Source organism: Sapajus apella, unplaced genomic scaffold (genome assembly GCF_009761245.1).
Source record: "Sapajus apella isolate SASKATOON/1434 unplaced genomic scaffold, GSC_monkey_1.0 scaffold2, whole genome shotgun sequence".
Classification (NCBI taxonomy): domain Eukaryota; kingdom Metazoa; phylum Chordata; class Mammalia; order Primates; family Cebidae; genus Sapajus; species Sapajus apella.
The window spans coordinates 13,296,406-13,315,547 of record NW_022436942.1 but is presented as its reverse complement, the minus strand read 5'-3'; the positions used below and the strand labels follow the sequence as shown (position 1 = coordinate 13,315,547).

General features: G+C 41.1%; 1 pseudogene; it reads left to right on the top strand.

Moving 5' to 3' along the window:
* The first annotated feature begins 4,502 nt into the window (after positions 1-4,502).
* On the top strand, positions 4,503-17,013 carry LOC116557362 (annotated as a pseudogene).
* Positions 17,014-19,142: the final 2,129 nt, after the last annotated feature.

Below are 19,142 nucleotides of genomic sequence, written 5' to 3'. Positions count from 1 at the left end.
GTTGGCCTCATAGATGTCTTCTTTTGAAAAATGTCTGTTCATATCCTTTGCCCACTTTTGAATAGGCTTGTTTGTTTTTTTCTTGTAAATTTGTTTAAGTTCTTTGTAGATTTGGGGTATTAGCCCTTTGTCAGATGGGTAGATTGCAAAAATTTTTTCCCATTCTCTTGGTTGCCAGTTCACTCTAATGATTGTTTCCTTTCTGTACAGAAGCTCTGGAGTTTAATTAGATCCCATTTGTCTATTTTGGCTTTTGTTGCCATTGCTTTTGATGTTTTAGCCATGAAGTCCTTGCCTATGCCTATGTCCTGAATGGTTTTGCCTAGGTTTTCTTTTAGGGTTTTTATGGTGTTAGGTCTTATGTTTAGATCTTTAATCCATCTGTAGTTAATTTTAGTTTAAGGTGTCAGGAAGGGGTCCAGTGTCTGCTTTCTGCACATTGCTAGCTGGTTTTCCCAACACCATTTATTAAACAGGGAATCCTTTCCCCATTGCTTGTTTTTGTCAGGTTTGTCAAAGACCAGATGATTGTAGGTGTGTGGCATTACCTCTGAGGCCTCTGTTCTGTTCCATTGGTCCATGTCTCTGTTTTGGTACCAGTAACATGCTGTTTTGATTACTGTGGCCTTGTATAGTTTGAAGTCAGGCAGCATGATGCCTCAAGCTTTGTTCTTTTTGCTTAGGATTGTCTTGGCTATGCGGGCTCTCTTTTGGTTCCATGTGAAGTCTAAGGTGGTTTTTTCCAGTTCTGTGAAGAAGGTCATTGGAAGCTTGATGGGGATAGCGTTGAATCTATAAATTACTTTGGGCAATATGGCCATTTTTACAATGTGGATTCTTCCCAACCATGAGCATGGAATGTTTTTTCATCTGTTTGTGTTCTCTCTTATTTCGTTGAGCAGTGGTTTGTAGTTCTCCTTGAAGAAGTCCTTTATCTCCTTTGTTAGTTGTATTCCTAGGTATTTTATTCTTCTTGTAGCAATTGTGAGTGGGAGTTAATTCTTGATTTGGCTCTCTGTTTGTCTGTTATTGGTGTATAGGAATGCTTGTGATTTCTGCACATTGATTTTGTATCCTGAGACTTTGCAGAAGTTGTTTATCAGCTTAAGGAGAGTTTGGGCTGAGGTGATAGGGTCTTCTAAATATACAGTCATGTCATCTGCAAATAGAGACAATTTGACTTCCTCTTTTGCTAATTGAATACGTTTTATTTCTTTTTCTTGCCTGATTTCTCTGGATAGAACTTCCAATACTATATTGAATAGGAGTGGTGAAAGAGGACATCTTTGTCTTGTGCCAGATTTCAAAGGGAATGCTTCCAGTTTTTTGCCCATTCTGTATGATATTGGCTGTGGGTTTGTCATAAATAGCCTTTATTATTTTGTGATATGTTCCCTCGATACCTAGTTTATTGAGGGTTTTTAGCATAAAGGACTGTTGAATTTTGTTGAAGGCTTTCTTTGCATCTATTGAGATAATCATGTGGTTTTTGTCTTTGGTTCTGTTTATGTGGATTACGTTTATGGACTTGTGTTATGTTGAACCAGCCTTGCATCCCCAGGATGAAGCCTACTTGATCATGATGAATAAGCTTTTTGATTTGCTGTTGCATTCTGTTTGCCAGCATTTTATTGAAGATTTTTGCATCTATGTTCATCATGGAGATTGGCCTGAAGTTTTCTTTTTTTGTTGAGTCTCTGCTGGGTTTTGGTATTAGGATGATGTTGGTCTCATAAAATGTGTTGGGGAGGATTCCCTCTTTTTGTATTGTTTGGAATAGTTTCAGAAGGAATGGTACCAGCTCCTCTTTGTACATCTGGTAGAATTCGGCTCTAACTTATCTGGTCCAGGACTTTTTTTACTTGGTAGGCTATTAATTGCTGCCTCAGCTTCAGCCCTTGTTATTGGTCTATTCAGAGCTTCAGCTTCTTCCTGGTTTAGTCTTGGGAGAGTGCAAGTGTCCAGGAATTTATCCATTGCTTCCAGATTTACTGGTTTGTGTGCATAGAGTTGTTTGTAGTAATCTCTGGTGGTAGTTTGTATTTCCGAGGAATCAGTGTTGATATCCTCTTTATCATTTTTTATTGCATCTATTTGATTCTTCTCTCTTTTCTTTTTTATTGGTCTGGCTAGTGGTCTATCTATTTGGTTGATGTTTGCAAAACAGCTCATGGATTTGTTGATTTTTTGAAGGGTTTTTGTGTCTCTATCTCCTTCAGTTCTGCTCTGATCTTAGTTATTTCCTGTCTTCTGCTAGCTTTTGAGTTTTTTTGATCTTGCTCCTCTAATTCTTTCAATTTTGAGGATAGGGTGTCGATTTTAGACCTTTCCTTGCTCCTTATGTGGGCATTTATTGCTATGAATTTCCCTCTAGACACTGCCTTAAATGTGTCCCAGAGATTCTGGTATGTTGTGTCTTGTGGTATGTTCTCCTTGGATTCAAAGAACATCTTTATTCCTGCCTTCATTTCAGTGTTTATCCAGTCAACATTCAGGAGCCAGTTGTTCAGTTTCCATGAAGTTGTAGGTTTTATGTTTGATTCTTAATCCTGAGGTCTAATTTGATTGCACTGTGGTCTGATAGACTGTTTTTTTTATTATTTCCATTCTTTTGCATTTGCTGAGGAGTGATTTACTTCCAATTATGTGGTCGATTTTAGAGTAAGTGCAATGTGGTGCTGAGAAGAATGTATATTCTGTGGATTTGGGGTTGAGAGTTCTGTAAATGTCAATTAAGTTCACTTGGTCCAGATCTGCATTCAAGTCCTGTATATCCTTGTTAATTTTCTGTCTCATTGATCTGTCCAGTATTGACAGTGGAGTGTTAAAGTCTCCCACTATTATTGTGTGGGAGTCTAAGTCTCTTTGTAGGTCATTAAGGACTTGCTTTATGTATCTGGGTGCTCCTGTATTGGGTGCATATATATTTAGTATAGTTAGTTCTTCTTGTTGTATTGATCCTTTTACCATTATGTAATGCCCTTCTTTGTCTCTTTTGATCTTTGTTGGTTTAAAGTCCATTTTATCAGAGACTAGGATTGCCACCCCTGCTTTCTTTTGCTCACCATTTGCTTCATAAATCATCTTCCATCCCTTTATTTTGAGTCCACGTGTGTCTTTGCATGTAAGATGGGTCTCCTGAATACAGCACACTGACGGTTCTTAGCTTTTTATCCAATTTGCCAGCCTGTGTCTTTTGATTGGGGCATTTAGTCCGTTTACATTTAATGTTAATATTGTTATGTGTAAATTTGAGCCTGCCATTTTATTACTGGTTGGTTGTTTTGCTCTTTGGTTGGCATAATTTCTTCATTGCATCATAGGTCTTTACCATTTGGTTCTTTTTTGCAGTGACTGGTACTGGTTTTTCCTTTCTGTGTTTAGTGCTTCCTTCAGGAGCTCTTTTAGGGCAGGTCTGGTAGTGACAAAATCTCTCAGCAATTGCTTGTCTGTAAAGGATTTTATTTCCCTGTCACTTATGAAGCTTAGTTTGGCTGGATGTGAAATTCTGGGTTGAAAGTTCTTTTCTTTAAAGATGTTGAATATTGGCTCCCACTGTCTTCTGGCTTGTAGGGTTTCTGCTGAGAGATCCACTGTGAGTCTGATGGGCTTCCCTTTGTGAGTGTCCTGACCTTTCTCTCTGGCTGCCCTTAGTAATTTTTACTTCGTTTCAACCCTGGTGAATCTGACTTTTATGTGCCTTGGGGTTGCTCTTCTAGAGGAGTATCGTTGTGGTGCTCTCTGTATTTCCTGTATTTGAATGTTTGCCTGCCTTGCAAGGTTGGGGAAGTTCTCATGGAGAATATCCTGAAGAGTGTTTTCCAGTGTGGATTCATTCTCCCCGTCATCTTCCAGTACACCAATCAAGTGAAGATTAGGTCTTTTCACATAATCCCATATTTCTTGAAGGCTTTGTTCATTTCTTTTCACTCTTTTTTCTCTTTTCTTACCTTCTCGTTTTGTTTCATTAAGTTGATCTTCAATCTCTAATATCCTTTCTTCTGCTTGATCTATTCAGCTATTAAAACTTGTGTATGGTTCATGAAGTTCTTGTGCTGTGTTTTTCAGCTCCATCAAGACATTTTTCTTCTTCTCTAAGCTCATTATTTTAGTTAGCATTTCGTCTAGCCTTTTTTCAAGGCATTTAGTTTATTTGCATTGGGTTAGAACATGTTCCTTTAACTCAGAGAGTTTGTTATTACCCACCCTCTGAAGCCTGCTTCTGTCAATTCGTCAAGTTCATTCTCCATCCAGCTTTGTTCCCTTGCTGGTGAGGAGCTGTGATCTTGTGGTGGGGGCAAGATGTTCTGATTTTTGATAGTTTCATTCTTCTTGCACTGTTTTTTTCCCATCTCTTTGGATTTATATAGTTTTGATCTCAGGTAGCTGTTGGAGAGGCAGCCTTCTGTTTGTCTGCCTGCAGAGGCACTTCTGGGCTGCTACAGGTTCAGTGGAGCTGCTACGTCTTTTATTTACTCAGGAAAGTTAGGCTGGCTTCTGCAATGGCGGCTGCCCTCCCCCCGCCAAGCTGGATCGTTCCTGGTCGCTCTTTAGGTGCGAAACTCTGGCGTGAGAGTTTTTTCAGTCTGCTGGGCTTTGTCAAGGGTGGAGGGGACCTGTCCTCCTGTATGGGCTGTTTCCCTGTTTTCTGTTCCCCTTCCCTCTTGGGGGAGGGTAGATCTGTCCAGTGGACTTTCTGGCTTTCACGTCAGCCAGTTCTTCCACCCAGATCTCTGCCTCAGCACCGGCCAAAGTTACTGTTCTGCCCTGTTCAGGCAGCTTGCTGAGGCTTTTCAGCCCGACGAAGATCTCCTGTTCTGTGGGTTGTAGAGGGCTTGGATGGAGCGTTGTATCTGAACCAAAGTCCCAGAGGGAGAGATTCCTGGGTCCTCTGGTCAGTTGCACACACCTCCTGGGTGGGTTGTGCCCCGCCTTGCCTCAACTTGCTCTATTTGGTTTATACCCATTGTCCAACCAGACCCCACAAAATGAACTGGTACCTCGTTTGGAATTCTGGAGACCACTCGGCTTCTGTGTATCTCTCACTGGGAGCTGCTTTCTGGAGCTGCCTCTTATTCAGCCATCTTGGGATCCCTCCAGGAATGTGCATCTTAAAGGAATGTTCATGTCCACAAATAGAAATTGGGTGTTCTCAGCTGAGAACTGAATGGTGAGAACAATGAAATGCAGGAGGAATATACAAACAAATTATCATTATCTCATTGAGGCCATGGAACAAAAGAACAGAGTATGTGTAAACAATATGTTCTTTGCTTTGCAAAAAAAAAAAAAAAAAAGTAGGCATTTTAATTCTTTCTCTTCCTAATGTAAGCCAACAATTAAAGCTAAGATAATTACCATGTAGACAAGAGATTTAGTTTGTGAATCCTGAAGGCTTTCTATAAAACAATCTATTTTCCATGGGCTGCACTCCTCAACATGAGCCTGGTTTCTCTGTCAGGCCAGAGGTATAAGGGAAACATTTTATTTCACTTAACTCCATTCAAAGTCTCTTTTGGCCAAGCTTATTTCATCTGAGGAATGGCTATAAATTTATGGAAATCTGTCCCCAGATCTCTTCCAGCTTCTGTGGTTTTCCTTTATGCTTGCAGAACAACTTGTGAATTTTTAGAAGCACAAGACAGCATACTTTTAACTTACTCTTCATTTGATTTCTCTAAGTGTCAGTGGTTGTGGCAATTAAAATCATCTCAGAAATGCCTTTGCTGAGAATCTGGGTGACAACTGCTGTACATGGGGACAAGAAGAATGTGGAGGAGAGAGTATTTCTACAAGACTCAGCTCCACCACACTTGTCCAGATGGAGCTCAGAGAGGTCAGTACCGTCTCAAAGCAGGGAAGAATTCAGTGCAACTCTGTATTGACTTTGCGGGTTTTCACCATTTGGGAACTATCACCTTTTGTCCTGGAATTTTCTAGCCATCTTCATCCAAGAAGTTTCTACTAAAATCCTGACTGTCTGGCTAAGATAGGGTTATTGATTCACTTAAATAGTTAAAGAAGATCAGATTCTAGTTATCTGATTTCATTTTTTGTTTTTCTTCTATTTATTGCCATCTGATAAAACATTCGTATAACTTTGAAGGAATAACTGGCAAAATAGATATTTCACTGGCAATAGTGGCAATACAGAATTACTTATAAGCAGTTACTTCTGAAAGTATTCTATGATTCTCAAAGACAAGTCAACAAAAACAGCCTTAGGGAATGTGGTTCCAGAAATACTCTGTTCAAAAACTGGTGTTGCCCCATAGCAATTTATATCAAATAAGGGATACAGTCGTAGTATTCAACTACTATTATAATGTTCTATGCCGTATATAGTCATAGAAAAATGAAATTTTGTGTCCAAAAGACACCATAGAGAAGGACCTCAAGAGTCAGTATGACCCAACAGAAGAAGCTGCAGAATCAGACAGATTAAAGTGAGACCATAGCTCTGGCTTTCACTATGCAACTCTCTGCAAGTGATTAGGTTGATGCAAAAGTAGTTGTGGTCTTTGCCATGAAGAGTAATAGCAAAAACCACAATTTCTTTTGCACCAATCTATATTTAAATTAACTGTGGTAATACCCAAGATTGTTCAGACTATTAAATACTAAAATGTATTAAAATTCCTGGCATACACTTTTGACAAACAACTATTGAGCATCTACTAATCCCACTGTGCTGAATGAGGGGAAGGGAAGTGAGGAATAGAAATAAATAAGAAAAACATGGTCTCTATCCTCAAGGGCAAACACTGAACAAGTAATTTTAAAAGTAATACCCATAACAAACATAGGTATAGGATGCTAATAAATAGTGCCATTATTATTAACTGGTGCCATTATTTTATTAATTATTTAATGGATTATTTTAACTCAAAAAACTGCAATAATTACAATATCATTAAAAAGGAAAAAAATAATTTCCATTTTAAGAGGAAAACTATTAAATGTGATGTAAGATTTCAGTCTGTGATTATGAATAGAAATGAAGTGATTGGAGTAAGAAATTTAGGATACTTGTGAAATAGGCTATTAAATCTTCATTGTCAATTTAAAATTCTACCAATCCCCCTTATCGGTTTGCAACTGAGTTCACCCTTAATTAAGAAAACAGTCTCTTGATTTTTATGCTTGATTTTCTTCCTCTTTTTTTAATTATTATTTTATATATTTTCTGAAATTTAAAAATAACTTTTTTAAAATGTTTATTTTAGGTTTGAGGCTACATGTGAAGTTTTGTTACATAGATAAAAACGTGTCACAGGGGTTTGTTATACATATTATTGTTATATTATTGTTATATATACATATTATTGTTATACATATTATTACATCACCCAGGTATTAAGCTCAGTACCCAATAGTTACTTTTTCTGTTCCTCTCCTTCCTCCCAACTTTTCCCTCAAGTAGCCCCTACGTCTGCTGTTTCCTTCTTTGTTTTCGTAAGTTCTTATCATTGAGTTCCCACTTATAAGTGAGAACATGCAGTATTTTCTTTTCTGTTCCTAAGTTAGTTTGCCTCCAGCTCCACCCACGTTCCCACAGAAGGCATGATCTCATTCTTTTTTATAGCTGCATAATATTCCATGGTGTATATGTACCACATTTTCTTTATCCAGTCTGTCATTGATGGGCATTTACGTTGATTCCATGTCTTTGCTATTGTGAACAGTGGTGCAATGCACATTCACATGCCTGTGTCCAGAAATGCTTGATTTTCAGTGTTTGTTCTGGCAGTGCTAACTGTATAAACGGGCAAATTTTAATCCTTCCTATACTTTACTTTCCTTACCTGTAAATTGAGAATAATAATATGTTTTCTCTCTAAGTTGAGGATAAATGTTTAGCGCTAAGTGCTTAACATGACTTTCACTGTTTCCATGCCATAGTACAAACTATGGAAGGGTGAACAGGTATCAAACTCTGCCTTCAAAGAGTTTACAGTAAAAGAGATAGATAGTCAAATAGGTATCATGAAACAGCACATTAATTGCGTTGATAGGGAAAAGCATACAGCGCTATGCAGGGATGCATTGTAATGCATCCAGCTAGGACAAAGAGCTAAATAAGGAAAAGTCTCTGACTCCACAAATTTATACTAAGTGAAGAAAAGAAGGAGGAAAAGCAAGACATATATCTGATAGCAACACTAGAATGTATGAGGTACCTAAGATGGTAAGTACCTTAAGGAAGACCAATATATTTTGTAGAGCTTTCTTTAATGGAAGATTATCTCACTTCATACACATGGTTTGTTAGCCAACCCACACTTCTAATGAACAGTGTCTATAAAACCTCAAAACTAATAGAAATTTTATTGGCATAAATCCCTCAATGTGCACAGTACACAATGTTCTCAGCCTCTAATAAGAGACATGTAGTCCTTATTATGCATCCATTGTTTAGTTTAATATAAAAGTCTATTTTAAAATTCTATTGAAAAGATACTTGAAGATAGAATGTCATGATTAGATTCTGATTTTCAAGACTTACATTTGAGAAACTCAAATGGTGGAAAAATTCAAAGTTGTAACAAATTAATTTCCACTTCATAATGATATATTCATCTTTTTTTGGCTTAACATTATAAAACCAAATCCTAGAATGAGACTTCCATCCACAAGGGCTCCTGAAATTCTTAAATCTCTTAAACAGTGGGAATTTTTCTTCAGTGCTATTGTTCTCACCCTTGCAGCTGTGCACATCAGATAGAAATAGATCACTCAGAGTATCAAGTTGGCACAGCATTTGTTAAGGCAAAAACATTCAATGTTTATGTATTAAAATAATAGTTTTTTTTTTTCGTAGAATAGGCAAGAGCTCAAAATTCATGTGTCACTTAACAAGAAATAAAAATATCTAAAAGAAGACTTTATATACCTGTCAAATTTAATCTTTCAGGTTTATCCATGATGGTTGACAGGAGCAATAAACAAGTTTTACTACATTGCACACTTTGTGGTGAAAAGCCACAATGTAACTAAAGAACATTAAAACTGTAAGATAAATGTGTGTGTCTGGTGTTTTTTGTTTGAACCAGTTAAATTTAAGAAGCCATTTTTCTATTTTCTGACCGTAATTCTAGATTTTCACCATAAAATGGGTATATAGAAGGATATTTTCAGCTTGAAAAAAAATATTTTCAACAACTTGATAGTAGTTTCAATAAGTTCAATAAAGAAAAGGATGAACCAGTAGACTAAAAACAGGCTCCTAAATATCTGTTGTTATGGGCTGATAACAACAGGTATTTCAGAGTTTCTTATCTCCTCAAAATTTATGTATTAAGTCTCTAACTCCCAGTACTGTGGAATGTAACTGTATTTTGAGAGGTTATTTAAATAGAGAATTAAGTTACAATGAGATTATTAGGATGGTCCCTAATCCAATATGACTGTTGTCCTTATAAGAGGAGGAAATTCGAACCTAAATAGGTACAGAGGAAAGAGGACACAGTGAGCTATCTGTAAGCCAGAATGAGTCCTCAAATTAATTAATTTATCAGGGTTTTTATAGGCACAGGATTGGGATGTGGCAAGCCAGGGTGGTCTTGGGAAATGTAGTAGTTGGGCACAGAAACAAAAATGCATGTCCTCACCTAGGTCCACTGGCACAGGCCCAGGGGTGGAGCCCTAGCCAGGGACCCACCCTCCTCTGATCAGCACTTCCCTGTCCCGCTCCTGTATCAATAGTACAAGGCCATTACCCATCCATAATTGAGGTGGTAATTAGTCAATGAAACTTTTGATGTAAAAATATTACATTACCTATGTCTAGACTAAGATTTATTGATAACTTTTATTCCTTTTTGTATAATAAATATTAAGATTAAATCAAAGTACATGACTGTCATAAATCCTATACTCCATGTCTTTACTCACACCCATCAAATGCCTAAATTCTAGGCCCCTCCAAATACCTCTCTCTCCTCTAGGTGAGTAATAAGAAATGTGTGTTCATCTGGATCTCATAAATTGTGCTGGCCCTTCCTTTATGTGTGACGTAACCTCAGACTATTAGAATGATATCCAGTAGCTCGAAATGACTGAGTCAAGGTCCCAAATAAGGACTTATATAGCTCTGTAGCCTGTGAGCACCGGAATGCTGTTAGACCACAGGCCCAGTTTCTGTCTCTTGTCTAAGGACTGTTTGAGCTAAGTGACATGATCAAACTGTTTCTCAAAAGATTATCCACTCCCAGGAAGCTCAGCCACAATGTTATATTTATTCCAAAACTATTTATTATTTGTCTTCCCATAGAGCATAGCAGAACTACAAATATTTCAAGCAATCCCCACTTAAATTTCAAGAACTTTTTTACTATAGTAAAAATAGATTTTACTATAAGCTCTTGGAGCTTCCTCTGACTTTGCAAACTTTCCTACTTTTATATTGTCCTGTGCTTCCATCCTTAAATGAACAAGCATAAACATCCAGTAATCTCAGTAACCTAAAACATTGAAAATGGCACTTTAGGTTTAGGATTCCATCTGGCCCTGTGTTTCAACATTTTCAAGGGTTTCATTAATTTCTACTGCTAGGATATTGTCAGGATATTGTTTTTTTTTTCTCATTTTATTGCATTTTAGGTTTTGGGGTACATGTGAAGAACATGCAAGATTGTTGCATAGGTACACACGTGGCTGTGTGATTTGCTGCCTTCCTCCCCATCACCTATATCTGGCATCTCTCCCCTTGCTATCTCTCCCCAACTCCCCACCCTCCACTGTCCCTCCCCTATTTCCCCCCAACTGACCCCAGTGTGTAGTGCTCCCCTCCCTGTGTCCATGTGTTCTCATTATTCAACACCCGCCTGTGAGTGAGAACATGCAGCGTTTGATCTTCTGCTCTTCTGTCAGTTTGCTGAGAATGATGGTTTCCAGGTTCATCCATGTCCCTACAAAGGACACAAACTCATCGTTTTCAATGGCTGCATAATATTCCATGGTGTATATTTGCCACATTTTCCCTGTCCAGTCTATCATCGATGGGCATTTGGGTTGGTTCCAGGTCTTTGCTATTGTAAGCAGTGCTGCAATGAACATTCGTGTGCACATGTCCTTATAGTAGAACGATTTGTAATCCTTTGGATATATACCCAGTAATGGGATTGCTGGATCAAATGGAATTTCTATTTCTAGTTACTTGAGGAATCGCCACACTGTCTTCCACAATGGTTGAACTAATTGACACTCCCACCAACAGTGCAAAAGTGTTCCTATTTCTCCACATCCTCTCCAGCATCTGTTGTCTCCAGATTTTTTAATGATCGCCATTCTAACTGACATGAGATGGTATCTCAATGTAGTTTTGATTTGCATTTCTCTGATGACCAGCAACAATGAGCATTTTTTCATATGTTTGTTGGCATCATGGATGTCTTCTTTTGTAAAGTATCTATTCATATCCTTTGAGTGAGTATATCATGCAAAGGGCTGTCTGAGCACTAAAAAGGAGAGAGAGCTATGCATTCACTGAGCTGACAGCACAGTTTGATGCCTGTTTTGTGCCTGCTTGCTTGTAAATCATCATTTACATAGTGGAATTCTATCTAAGACTCTATTTTAATGTACTACCTGGTAAAGCAATAGTTGGGAGGACATCTCATGTCCCTTTAATCATTGGAGCACACTGTTAGTTACCAGTAAGAACCTAATAAATAATAATAATGGTTAATTAGCAAGAAAGGCAGGCAGAGAAATGTGCAGACTAAGGTAAGGAAGGTAAGAAAGAAAAGAAGGGAAGGAAAGGAAAAGAAAGGAAAGGGGAAAGGAAAAAGGAAAGAGGAGAGGGGAGGGGAGGAGGAGATGGGAAGGGGAGGAGGAATGGGAGGAGGAGGGATAGAAATATGAATAGTGAAGGCCATTCTGATGACATTTCATATAGAAATGAGGAATATCTTATGAAAACTGGAGTAAAGGCCATTCTTAATATAAAGTGGCAAAGAACTTGGCTGAATTGTGTCCCTGATATAGCACTTTATGAAAAGCAGAACTTAAGAGCAATGAAGTAGCATATCTGATGGAAGAAAGGTATTTTGGGATTTTTTTGTTTTTGTTTTTTTGAGATGGAGTTTTGCTCTTGTTGCTCAGGCTGGAGTGCAGTGATGCAATCTCTGCTCACTGCAACCTCCGTCCCCCAGGTTGGAGCGATTCTCCTGCTGCAGCCTCCCGAGTAGCTGGGATTACAGGCGCCGGCCACCATGTTCAGCTAATTTTCATACTTTTAGTAGAAACGGGGTTTCACCATGTTGGCCAAGCTGAGGTGATCCACCTGTCTCGGCCTCCCAAAGTGTTGGTATTATAGGCATGAGCCACCGCACCCTGCCGGAAAAAGGTTTTAAGCAAAATATTGAAGGAGCTCTGTAGCTTCTTTTAATTGCACACAGTAAGATGCAAGAAGAGAAGAATGGTTTAAGTATGGGATTTATAATTAACAGGAAAGCAGAATATAAAGATTGGGAAAATTCTCCGCCTGCCACATAAAGAACAAAAAGCATGCAAGAGTGAAGTCAAGTGACTCTTTGATGAAAAGATTAGTATGGATAGAAGGAAACCAGGTGCTATTTATTTAAAAATGGAAGAATACTCCTGAAGGCATTTTGAGTGTCTTTGAGGCCTCCCCCCCGGAGATCTAGGAGGGCGGAATGGTTTCAACATGAGCTTTCTGTCTGCAGCCACCTAAGGACTCTCCTCCCCTTCCAATACATTGCTCCTCAGCCACCCCAGCTGTGACTCAAGTGGTCCCTGGATGCAGCTCAGGCCACAACTCTGGAGGGCACAAGACTTGGCAGCGTCCACATGTACAGGCATGCAGAGTACATGAACTGTGGAGGCATGGCTGTCTCCACCTAGACTGCAGACACCCTGAGGGCCCATGCAGAGACTTGTTGCAGATGTGGAGCCATCATAGAGAATCCCCATTAGAACAATGAATAGAGGAGTCATGGGGGCAGAGCTGTCTATGAGACCAAGATCTATAGAGCTACTAGTGTACCACTCCAGCCTGAGAGAGCTCAGGGATATGACACCAACCTGTGAGAGCTGCTGCATGGACTGAGCCCAGCAAAGCCATGAAGGAAGAGCTGCCTGAGGCCTTGGAGTCCCAACCCTACCATGGTATGTCTAAGAAATGGGACATGGAGTCAAGGAAGATTATTCTGGAGCCTTAAGGTTCAATGTTGTTTACCCTGTTAGTTTTTAGACTTGCTTGGGACCAGTTACCCCTTTCCTTCTGCCAATTTCTCCCTTTAGGGATCATAATGTCTACCATATGCCTGTACCACCACTGTATTTTGGAAGTAGATAAGCTGTTTGATTTCACTGGCTATGGCTGGGGGAGAATTTGCCTCAGAAGTAATCATGTCTTGAATCCCATCCATATCTAGATGAGACTGCACAGTTTGGCCTTATGAGTTGGTGCTGGAAGAAGTCAAGAATTTTGAGGTTATTGGGATGGAGTAGATGTATTTTGCATGTTAGAAGAACACACATTTAGGAGAACAGGAGTGGAATGCTGTGGCTTGAATGTGTCTCCCTAAGCTCATGAATTGAAAACTTGATCTCTAATGCAGTAGTCTTGGGAGATGGGGCCTAATGAGAGGTGTTTGGGTCATGGGAGCACTGCCTTCATGAATAGATTAAAACTATTATCATAAGAGTGGATTCCTTATAAAAGGATGGATTCAGCACTGCCTTGTTCTCTCCCTCTTGCTCTTTTGCTTTTCACCATGGGATGAAGCAGCAAGAAGGCCCTCACAAGATGCTGTCCCCTCCATCTTGGCCTTCTCACCCACCAGAACTGTGAGCCCATACGCTTCTGCTCGTTATAAACTACCTAGTCTCAGGTGTTCTGTTACAGTTGCACAAAATGAACCAAGAGGGAAAGAAAGAATGAGGAATGGTTCAATCATTCAGTTTTCTGTAACAATGCATGGGGTTCAGGACATACCACCCCAAAATATAACCATAGGAAACCAAAATATGCCTCTTTTGCATAAAGACTATTTAGAACTGGCTACTTTGAGATACTGCAGACACAGGAGAAGCTCTGAAAGACCTGATGATATCATCCTAGGTCCTGAATGAATTGCCACCTTTTTTTATTTAACATGTATCTATGTATTTATTTACATGTATTTATTTAACATGTATCTATGGTTATTTCTAGAGGAATCGACAACATAATTCTTTTGATATCTGTAGAAGAACTTGCCCATGAAGAATCTGGATAAGAAAGGTTCTAATTACCACTTTCAAATTCTTGATTAACTTTAGCAAGCATAATATTACATGTGGGCTTCTGTAAGTCTTCTGTGTCTCCCTAATTGAGAATAATTTCTCCCTTCTCTGAAAATGGGATGTGGATAATACAGGTCTCCAGAAAATCCCATCCTAGCAGATGTATGAGGGCACTATCTACTATAAGAAAAACATCATGCCCTACTAGTTTTTCTAATTAAAATTTAATAGTGTTTGATTTAAATGTTATAATTGGGGTCTTTGAAACTCCCACCATTTGAACTTTCTTTACTCCAAAGAAAAGGGCTTTTCATTTAGATAGATAGGGTTAAGGACTGGCAGTGTGGCACTGTAATAACTTAGCTTGTGCTAGGAGGTGCCCAACTTCCTGTTGCTGGCCCCTGCCCTCTGCCGCTTTGCCTGTCCTCAGGCTGCTGGAACAAAGGAAGGACAGCTTACTCCTCATGGCAATCACTCTGCACCCATAGGATTGAGCCTGGAGAAGCTGGAGGGAGGGCTGGGGCCTCCTTGTCCTGGGTTCCCAGCCCTTCCCATGCCCCCTCCCTCAGCACCACCAAAGCTGCCTCCCAAATGGGGCTGCTGCTTTCTGCAGCCGCTGTACCGCCTCCCGCAAATTGTCATGAAAAGGATGAAGAATGGAGGGGAACCAGGCGTCCTTGGAGGCAGCTCGGGAGGGCAACAGTGTAGTGTCACCCACAAGGGAGGCTAGGGCAACAGATCCAGCCGCCAGCAGCAGCAGCATAGCAGCTGTGTGAATGTGCAGCATGGAACCTAGGCCAGGCCAGGCTCCGGGGCTGGGGTATCTGCTTGCAGTTTTCTGCCCCCCTCCCAGAGCTTCCATCGAGGAGCAAGGTTTGCCAGCGAGTCACAAGTATTTGAACCGAGCAGTCAAAATCTTTCCAGCCCTCCCCCACCAACCTTTGCCTGAAGATGCAGCAGGCTGTGTCTTCCAGGGCCTCTGGTTTGTTGTATTATAGTATATTTCGCTGTGGAAAATGTCACCTTTAGTCACCTTGGAGCCCACTTACCTGGTCCTGTTGTTTTACCCCGTCCCTTCTCTCGCGCACCTATTGATTTGTTTCTGAGGAGAGTGCACCATTCACTATTGCAGAGTAACCCCTATGACTCAATATTACCATAGTGCGATGTCGTTTTGTGCTATTTTGAACAATTAAAAGACTTGTTTTGAAAAAAAAAAAAAAAAAAAGAAAAAGGCACAGCTGCCACGGCCCTGACTATAGCACCTGCTGTCACTGCCACGGCGGCCCCACTTTTGCTGCGGCAAGGACGAGCCGGGGTGCTGAAGATCATCCTCCAGGAAGCCCATGTGTTTCAAGGACTTGCTTCTATGGTTTCTTTGCAGAATCAGGGAAGAGTGAAAAGGGTTAGCCACAGAATCCCAAGAAGCAAAGTACACCAAAAAATGTTGTGGAGCCAAAGCAGAGGGGCAAGCTCTTAGCCACCCGGACAGCAGCTGAATTGTCTAAAAACCTATCTTCACCCAGTTCTTACCTGCCAGCTGTGAATAAGGGCAGGATAGTAGCTAGCCCCAGCCCTGATGGCTGCGTGCTGTTCACAGATGGAGGGGTTCTGAAATTTTTGTCCAGAAAGCCTTTGGTAGAGTTTCCACAGAAAGTTCCATCTCCATTCAGAAAACAGGGCTCTGGTTCAGAAGCTCGTCGGGTAGGTAGGAAAGTGATGTCTCTTCGTCTTCATCCTCATCCAGCTCCTCTGACAACGAGGCTGATGTTTCAGAGGTCGCTCCTCAAGTGGTGAGCAAAGGCAGATGAGGGCTTCAAAAACTAGAGGCCTCTCATTCCTTTGAAAACAGAGCCCCCCAAATTACAGTATCAGCAAAAGAGAAAGCCTTGCTGCAGAAGCCACATGTGGACATCACCTATCCAGAGAAGCCCCGCCAGCCAAAGAAGAAAGGGCTCCCAGCTAAGCCATCAGAAGGCAGGGAGAATGCAAGAGCAAAAACCACAATGCCCAGAACTCAGTTAGATGAAGAGTTTTTGAAGTAAAGTTTAAAGGAAAAACAATTGCAGAAAACATTTAGATTAAATGAAATAGATAAAGCCAAAAGCCATTTGAAATTAAAGGACCCTTACCTGTCCACACAAAATCAGGGTTGTCTGTGCCACTGAAGGGCAGCCCAGCACCTACTGTGCTGGCAGAAGAGGCCAAAGCAGGGGGGCAGCTGCAAGCCATTCCTTCTGGGGCTGCAGAGGGGCACCTGGAAACACTGGTGCCAGAGCCCCAGTGCAAGGCGCTCCCTCCCCTGCCTGGAAAGGAAGCCTGAGGCATGCAGGGAAGAGAAGGGCACCTGAAGGCTAGAGAGGCAATCGTGAAAGATCAGATTCCATCAAGCGATTTGGAGACAGTTCTTGTTGAGAAGAACCATGGTTACCATGAAAAGCCAGCAGCACTGAGGCATGAGGCCAAGGGCAAGGCCGTGGAAGACATGGCCTCGCCAAGGGATGGACGATCGAGACTGCACACAGGAGCCGGCCCTAGCGCCTACTGAGCCATTCTACCACACTACCTGCAAGAACCTCCAGCATCATGACTATACCACGTACACCTCCTTAGACCTAAACCTTGACCTCTCAAAATTCAGGCTGCCTCAGCCCTCCTCAGGCTGGGAGTCACCTCGACACTGAGGCCCTTGGTGTGAAGATGAACCTTGCTCCATCTTCGCTGCATCCTGAAGTGCAAAAATAAAATCCACTTGAGTCATACACACAAAAAAAATCTATGAGAGTGCCTCCTCTATAGACCACCTCTTAACCCGGGGGAGCTCGGACCGAGTCTGGTCTGTGTCCAGTGGCGTAAATCTCGCTGGGGCCTCCACATGCTGTAACCAGCAAGTTAGAAGGAAAGCACCACTCTCTGAGTTCCAAATTAAGAGTCCTTTATTTGCCCACGACCAAGAGACAGCCAGCGCTCAAAATCTCTCTCCCCGAGGAAGGGGCTTGATTCTCCTTATAACATTTTCAGTTTTTAGAGTGAGAAATGCAAGCTATGGAACAAGTGGAGGACTGAGTTGATCCTCCACGATCAGTGGCTAGGGTTACACAGGACCAGTATGGGCGGAAGTATTCATTAATTTGCTGGCAGCTAGTATCAGTATTATCTCTGGGGCATAAGTTAAAGTCCTTAGACTGGAGGATTTTTTTCAGTCACATCTGACTCTCCACATCTGAGTTGGCCTGCAGTGTGTCCAAACCCACTGGCAAGGTCCACGCTGGCATACTAAATGTTGTCCAAATCTCAGTTAGGGGAATAAGTTGCTGGGAACAGAGCACATAGATCAGACTCAAGAGAGACTTTATTGGAGGAACCTGCCTTCCAGGAGGTATTGGCAACTACATGTCCCATTTTGAAAGAAGTGAGGAGGAGAAGGAGTAGATAGGGGCGGAGGGCATGGTGGGAGAAAACTGACAAGAAAAATAGATAAGGAGAATTGTTCCGAGGACTTCACCCAACTCAGTAGCAACTTTAAGGGGTCTGGCCTGGGTATGGGGACCCATGTTTCTTGTTGGGTCTTGTTGGCCTTCTTGATGCGGGAGTGGTAGATCCAAGCAGGAATGCCGTCAGCCTTCAGGGCTGTCAGGGTGGTGAGGATGATGGTGTGAGGTCCTTTCCAAGCAGGGGTGAGTCCTTTCCATACAATCAATTACCAAGGAGGGTATTCACAATAGCAGGTAGACTTGCCAAGCAGGCTGCGGTTACAGTGGTTACAGGTGCTGTGAACAGTGTGAGCCACTCTTAACGGGTCAAAGCTTTGAGTGCAGCATGACCCAGTAATGCACCTGAGGGGGCCGAGGCAGGGAGGGAGAAGCTAAGATGGAGTCAGTTAGGCTAGCACAAGCTAGACTATTACAGCACCAATGTCCACAAGGGCTCAGGCACTTTCCCCGTTTATGGATATTTCAACTTCACTTAAAGTATTTGTTAGAAGCAGGGGGAAACTCTCTGTATTCCCTTGGAGCATCCCTCAACTCCCTTGAGTTATATTGGTGCCTTCCTCTGGGGCCTTCTGCCTCCTTTGCACAAACACCATTTAAATTTTTTGCATTCCTTTTTAAGAAGCCCTTTCTTTTTGCAATAGTACAAAATTTTTTCCTCTTTGGCTTGCTGGGACTTCTGAGGGAGACAAAACTCTTGTGATGTTTCAATTTGGTTACTAAGTTGTCTTAGTTGTAAACTCAGTCTTAGAGGCTGTCTCCTTTTCCTTCTCAATGATAATTTATGACAACTGGTCAGCAAGGGTGACGAGGTGGTTAGTGGGCAAAGAAGCCCAAGCCAGTTTTCTCAAGGTCTTTAACTCATCATCTAAGCTTTATACAAATCCAGAATTTAGCAAGATGTCACTTCTACCATGCTTAAAGTTTTCGGGAGGTATACCTGAATGTTGTTTGGATGTTTCTTCAAACCTGATGTTATAGTCAGATATATTTTCATTTGGGTGTATTTTACATTATTGTATCTTTGTCCAATCTGTAACTTTAGGAAATATCTGTGGTAAATTCTCACAGAGGCAGATGCAAAGCACCCTATACTTCTCTCTCTCCATTTTTATCTATGTTATCAAAATTTTCTAAAGGCTATTTCCAACCCACTTCCCTTTGCTACTTTTTGGCTTTGTTTTGGGGACGAGTCACTCATTTAGCTGTTAAAGGTCAGAAAATTCCGGATCATAGGTCTTATGCATTAATTGAGATTCTTTGGTAAACTTCATAGGATCTTGGTTTGGGTTGGGGGATCCAGATACCTGGGATCTTAACTCGTAAATTGGTCCCTTGTGTATACAATGTGTTAGTGTTACAGCCTAATGGGTTCTTCTTGCCCATTGCTTCAAAAAT